The following is a 7,228-nucleotide window of genomic DNA, read 5'->3' as shown; positions in this document are numbered from 1 at the left end:
TTTTTATTATGTTTTTATTGTGTTTTCTTTAAACTTTTTGATTGTGAATGAGCAAAGTACAGAGACATTTAATTGTACAGGCTGCTAAGTTGAACCAACATGTATGTTTTAAAGGCATCTTGACCTAAATTTTGCATCTAAGCATAAGTTGCTTTGGAAAAGATGTTCTACTTTAATTTCTACAGAGGATGAAAACCTGTGGATTCCTTTCAGACTAATGTGGCTTGATGGACCAAGACTCCCTGAAAGGTCGTGAACCCCAAAATGATCTTGCCAAACAAAAATCAGGAAGTAGTTTGGAGAGAACTGTGCCCAAATAGCCAAGTATTGTTCATAAATTTTTGTTTACATTTAAAGGGGGATATGATATAGAGATCAATAATTTGCATTTGAATGGATCATGGTTTATTGATACAAACTTATGGTCAATTTTGCCAAATGTATATTTCTGCTCTTGATTAAGGTATTGTGTTTATGCAGCTTATTTAAGAAAGTAATGTGCAATTAGGAAATATATGTTAATAGATTATCATCTACAATAGTCAAGCTTACAGTCATGTTAGTTGGGTTTACGAGATATATACAGGTATATTTCAGTCAGATACATAATCCTTAAACCTTTCAAAGACCTACGGAATATGGCATTTAAAATGTTTTAAAACTTAGGAATTTTCATGACAGTGAGACACATGCTCCTGGCAGCACCAATTCTTTCAAGAGAAGATGGGCATCAAAGACGCTTCTTATGAAGTTGCTAGTCATTTTGGCAAGAAACTGCTCTTGCATGGACTGCTTGTTTGATGGTATGCTGTATAAACTGGACATGCAGGACACACAGAAAATGACTTGCCTAAAGGTGAGACAGTTATTCAGAGTTCCTGCTTCATGGAAGAACAAAATGAGTCTGCTAGATATTTTCAGGACACAGAAAAAATGGCTGACATGCTACCAATATGGGAAGAACTGTCTTTGAAATTTCCTGCTTCATGGAAAGGTCTTCTGTATTCTATGGTCCTGTAGGCTGAAGATGGATGCAGAACTTTGGGTGACTGTCCAGGTAGGGAGATATTTCTGTCATTTCTAGATTTTTGGAAGTTGCAAGGCACTTCTTATTAACTTCCTATTAACATTTTATATTTCTCTGGTCTTTGATGTAGTTGAAGAATAGATAGTTATAATCATAGCTTACCTTAGTTATGATAAAAGATAAAGTAGATATAAATATTATAACTGCAATTCTTGCTTGATACCTGTTTTGTTATGTGTAATTTTACTATGTTAAAATTAAAACCTTCCTTTTATTTGAACAGAAAAGGGGAAACAGTGTGGGATGTCCTTCTGTATATATTGTCATTGGTTAATAAAGAAGCTGCTTTTGGCCAATGGCTTAACACAGTAAAGGCAGGTAGGAACTCTGAAAAGAGATGTAGAAAGTAGGTGGAGTCAGTGGTAAGCCATGTAACTGCCACCGGGGACGGATGCCCCAGATCAGCTGGCCACGTCCTTGTGGTAATGCACAAATTAGTAGAAATTGGTAAATTTAAGGCATAAGAACTAGCTAGCAGTAGGCTTAAATAATTGGGCTAGCTGTGTTGTCATTAATAGTGTCTTTGTGAATATTTTGGGTTAGGGCAGACGGGGAATGTATGAGTAGCCTCCATCTACAGCTCTCTGTGGAAATCCTTGCCAAATATTTGGATGCCATTTGTGGATGGATTTTTTTTGTCCTGCCTTGTCCTGCAGTCATTCAGTCTCAACAAAACACACAGAGGCTTATACTAAGTATAAATTGTTTGGCCTATTAGCTCAAACTTATTGTTAACTAGCTTTTATATCTTAAGTTAACCCATATTAATTCTCTATGTTTAACCATGTGACTTGCTTGGTACCTTTATCAGTGAGGATTTCTCATCCTGATTCCTCTTCAACTGGCTGGTGACTGACTCTCTGCCTTTCCACCTCTCAGAATTCTCCTAGTCTGCTTGCTCCACCTACACTTCAAGCCTGGCTACTGACCAATCAGCATTTTCTTAAACCAATATGAGTGACAATTCTTTATAGTGTACAAGAGCATTATCCCACAACATAACTCAGTGGCATACCTGGTCCAGGCCTGAAGCCCTGGGTTAGGTCAGCAGCTTTACTACATAATAGAAGTAAAATCGAAATAGAAGCAGACAATAAATGAAAGAATTAAGAATGTGGTGACCTCTGGAGAGGATGGCCATGGTGGAGCTTGAGGGAAGCCATGTAGTTCTGTCTTTCCTCTGTGTCTCACTGCTCCTCGTTACCCTTCCCCTTTTCTCTCACTACTCTGTCCTTTCCCAGTGTGAAACTGACTTACTTTTAACACTTAATTTTCTTGTCTGTCTAATGGTTCCACACTGCATACACTATGCCATCTGACTGCGGGTTAACAGTCTACACTTAGTGCTCCCCCTCCACTTGTTCATAAGTGATAGAGCTTGATATTTACCCCAGGCACCCAAGCCTCCAAACATCCTGCCTCAGGCAATCTGTTAGAGGGATTAAAAGTGTGAACAGTGAATTATTTCTCAGTTGGTCTCTTAAGAAATTAAATGAAATTGTAAATCAATTTATATGAAAAACCACAATTTTTAACAAGGCATATCCTCAGCTGTCCTAGACCCCATGTTTGTCTTTTCTATGTTAGCCCCCTATTTGTTCACCCCCTCTCTACAGAAACATTACTTTCATTGTCTCTCTTCTGGGGCTGAGGATGCAGGCTTCTCATTCTCCGGCACAGATGTTGGTCTGACACAGGGTGCAGTGAAGACTGCCCAGCTCTCTGTAAGCTTTCTCTGAGTTGGAGCACCCCATCTTCAGGGCTCCACAGTGCCACAAAACCATGGCATGCCAACCACACCCTCCTTTGCCCACCCCATGGCATCCTGACCAGCTCCTTCCTTTCCTATCTTTACAAGGCACATAGGTCTCCACGCTTGAAGGACAACAGCAGAGGCGACCTGGATACAGAAGCTCCAGGACACTGTGGGGCAGAAGCCAGAGCCTTAGGCAAGAGCTGCATCTCTTCTCCCATCCTTTGCACGAGAAGATTGGGCCCCTGCATCTGACCCTGGTGAGTGTGGGCAGGCAGGGTTGGGAAATCCCCTGCAGCTCATTTCCAAATGTGAAATGCAAAGACTTGGTCATGTCACCTGTCTGTAGAAAGTGTGGTGTTCATGGTGGGTTGAAGATGTACAACCTCTGATCTCTCCAGATGTGTGAAGGTGAATAAAGTTGATGATGTTGCATGGGTAAAAATGTTATCAAGTAGCGAAGTTATCACAAGTGAAAAAGAAATTTGTTAACACTGGCATTGTAAGGGACCTTAAAAATTTATTTTTTTCTTTATTTTATGATTTAAAATTTGTTCAAAAATCTCTAGTTTGCTATACAGATATTCATCAACTTCTTAAACTCTTACTCAGATAGTGCATAAGAAGTTTGAACAGACAGAAAAATTAAAAGTCAAAACAACTAGAGTATAAACCTGCCACAGGATTATGTATCTAAAATGCTATCTTCTCTTGTTTTCTTGTGTAAAACTTGTAAGAAATGTAATCACTGGTCCAGTTTAGGAAGACAGAAAGTTTTATAATAACACATATTTATTAAGCATATGTGCCCAGCCCTGGGCATTTGCACAGAAGAGCCCTTGTTATGATATTAACACATGCCTCTCTTCATCAGTGCATTTTCTTCAGTCAATGTGTATTAAAACGCACACACATGTAGAGCCTATTTCTGCACCAAACTGTGGCTAAACATCTGTGAAGCATTTGAAAGGTAGATAAATATGATAAGTGAAAAATGTTAGGGTCAGAAAGAAGAAAAATTAATAACACTTTGACATGTGGTTGGTTATCCAACAAAGGCTCCCTTTAAACAGGATTAGGGAAATTCCATGGAGGAGAGATTAGTTTGGGGAATGACTATTGGGTTTACCAAAAAAGTTTATGAGATTGGTAGGTGGGTCTAGTGGTTAGAACTGTCCAGCTGCAAGGTAGGGAAGCTATCTTTAGCTAGCATGAGGTTGTGGGCACCTGACTAGCAGCAGAGGTTGTTGGGTGCCTGCTGATTAGTTAGACCCCGAGTTGTGGTTTTCTCTGATAACTACTTGCTCAAATCCAGCCAGCTCCAGCAAACTGAAACTAAGGCCTGGTCTCTGGAGGGGCTACTAAAAATGTTTATCAGGCCCCTTCTCTGGCTCCCTGACTCTCTCACAAAATAAAATACAGGCAAGAATGGAGAATTTTGGTGAGAAAGAACATCAGAACGAACATAAATACATTTGGGGCCCTCAAATCTGAATTGAGTTACATTTTAAGTGATTTATTCAGTTTTATTTGATGTGCATGAGTGTTTTGCTTGCATGAATGTAAGTGCACAGCTGGAACACCTGGCGTCTCTGCAGGTCAGAGAGGCCACTGGATCCCTGGATCTGGAGTTGCCGACAGTTGAAAGTCCCCTATATGGGGCTAGAAAGGGAACCCAGGTCATCTTAGGAGCAATGTGTGCTCTTAACCACTGAGCCATCTCTCCAGCCCCTTAAGTTGTATTCCTGAGATCATAGCAAGAAGGGACCCATCAGTCTCCCAACTTAGAAACAAGAAGGGGAAACACATTGACTCTTCAGAGAAGCTTCATCTGGTCTTTGCTTTTGGGGAAACATATCTTGTGTGTGTTAATTTTGGATGTTGAGGAGACTCAAAGAAAGGCTATGCCTGGAACCATCCCATAATGCCAGAGCAGTGCCTTTGCTCTGTAGCTGTCATTTTCTTTACCCTGTTATAGACACCTTGATGAACAGGTTTTACTTAGACATAAACCAAGGTTTTCTATGGGTTATATGAATTTTGCATTCTTCAAGTATTTGGAAAATATTTACCTGAGAGTCACATTGCATATATTTTGAATTTTAAAGTGTGTCAGTTCAGTTTAGGGCAACTTTCCTGACATCCCAGACATTCTGTTGATTATTTCTTATTTAAGTTTGGTCGTATTTGAAGACCATATGATGTAGAAAATCTCAGAACCAGCTGCTTAAGGAAAGTAATTAAATTTAAGAAGGATTATGGAAATGAACAACTGGAAAGCCTATCTTGTACACACACACACACACACACACACACACACACTTAAGATAAATTGCTACATAAAAAAATTAAAAATTTCTTCTCTACAACAATTACTGTCAACTCACTTTAGGATGAGTAACAAAAATTAATAGTCTTGGTGACTTTGGCTTTACATTTTTTCTCTTCAGGAATGGCTCTATTATAGTATAACTAACACCACACACCTCAGTGACTTACAGTGCACAATTGTGTGACTATTGGAATATTCAGAGGTATGCAAGCATATTTTTATAATCTATTCTGCTTATTTAATCCAGAGCTGCTATCCCAAGCTTCTCTCGGTATTTTCTCTCTGTGATTGTGTGTGTGTGTGTGTGTGTGTGTGTGTGTGTGTGTTATACTGTGTGCGGAGATCACAGGATAAATTTTGAAAGTCAGTTCTTTTCTTCCAACTTGTTGAAGAGATCTCTTCTGTACTTTGTTCAATGCTGGGTCCTCCAGGTTAGCTGGTTCTTCAGCTTCCATGTGATTCTCCTGTGCTGGAATTACAAAGGCATGCCCCTGTAGTCCCCTTTTCATAGCATCCTTGGATTGAACACAGGTCTCCAATCTTGTACAGCCAGCATGTTTACCCGCAGAGGTATCTTGCTGGACCCTGGATGGTTTTCAGAGTCCTTTTCTTGGTATGTGGTACAAAGAACAAAATGCAGAGGCTCTCATATATTAGGGAAGTGCTCTGCCAGCCCAGTGGGATTTTAAACATGGTGATGTTTCATTCATAAATAGGGCAATTTGACTTTTTCCTTTCCTGATTTTAACTCTTTCCATCTCTTGTCTAATTTCTCTGCAAATAAAAGTTCTGTATTAAGTATAGTTGAAGAATGGTTACCCTTGGCTCTATTCAGTAGTGAGAGGAACTAATTTGAGTTATTCCCAATTCAGAATAATGTGGTTGGTTGGATTATCACAGCCCTTTATTGTGTGTAGGTGTGAGCTTTCTCTTCCTGGTTTGTTCAGGTCTGTAATCAAGAATGAATTTTGTTTTTCAAAGACTTCTCCATCTATTGATATTATGATCATTTAGGATACAAGAAACTATCTTTTTATTGTTAAAACATGCTTTAAGAAAGATGTGATCTTTCTTGACAAAACATCCACAAGCTGCTAAGGAGGATGTGACTTCACTGATTGTGTAAAATATTTTGTGGAAGTCTTGTGAGTCCACTTGATCTATGGACTTCAGCGATTATGTAGAATATTCTGTGGAAGTCTTGTTACTTTATTGGATCTACAGCACAGTACTCTGAAGTTTGCTGAAGTGTAGGCATCTGAAGAAAATATTAATCATAGTGGAGCATTAAAGTCAGCTCCCGTTCTTACTTTGACAACACATATACTAAACCTTGACTGATACAGAGATGACTTACATGGTCCTAGTGCAGGGAGTCATATACAAATTTGAAAAGGATTCCATATTTTTAGGGTAAAATTGATTTGATAGGAAAATAGGGGATCTTTTTAGGAAAGGGGAGAAGGAGAGAAGCACATAGAATAATTAAAATATGAATGGATGTAAAAGTCAGGCTGAGAGAGGAACTCAGGTTTATGAATCTAGACATGGAAGAGACTGAGCAATTCAGACATAGAGAATGGAAGACAGGTAAAGAAAACCACATGAAAATGTAGATTAATGGAAACAGATTAATTTATCAGAACTAATTGGAAATAAACCTAAGCTAAATTATCAAAATTTCCACAACTCATAATAAGTCTCCATGTCATTACATTCCAACAAAAAAGACCAACCATACTTGACTTCCAATGCTGAGGAGCCCAGGTCCAATATCTCCTAACATAGGATCTGAGAAAAAGGAAAAAGAATGTACACGGAGCTCACTGCTTGCAGTCTACAGAAATGCAGCTCTTTTAAGAGACTCTTCTGTGTAACTTTACACTTAAGCAGCTGGCATGCTAGGTAGAAACTTCTGCCACGCCACAGGTGTACCCTGTCGGGGTCCAGCCCCAACATAAATTGTCTCTCAGACCAGTGTGGGGGCGTGGGAATAATTGAGACCCAATTCACACAATATCAAGAGGCAGTCCAATGGTTTCTTCAAAGCCTGAAT

The sequence above is a fragment of the Myodes glareolus genome, chromosome 8 (genome assembly GCF_982192425.1).
Source record: "Myodes glareolus chromosome 8, mMyoGla1.1, whole genome shotgun sequence".
Classification (NCBI taxonomy): Eukaryota; Metazoa; Chordata; class Mammalia; order Rodentia; family Cricetidae; genus Myodes; species Myodes glareolus.
The sequence above is the reverse complement of the archived record's forward strand: the minus strand, read 5'-3'. Positions refer to the sequence as shown.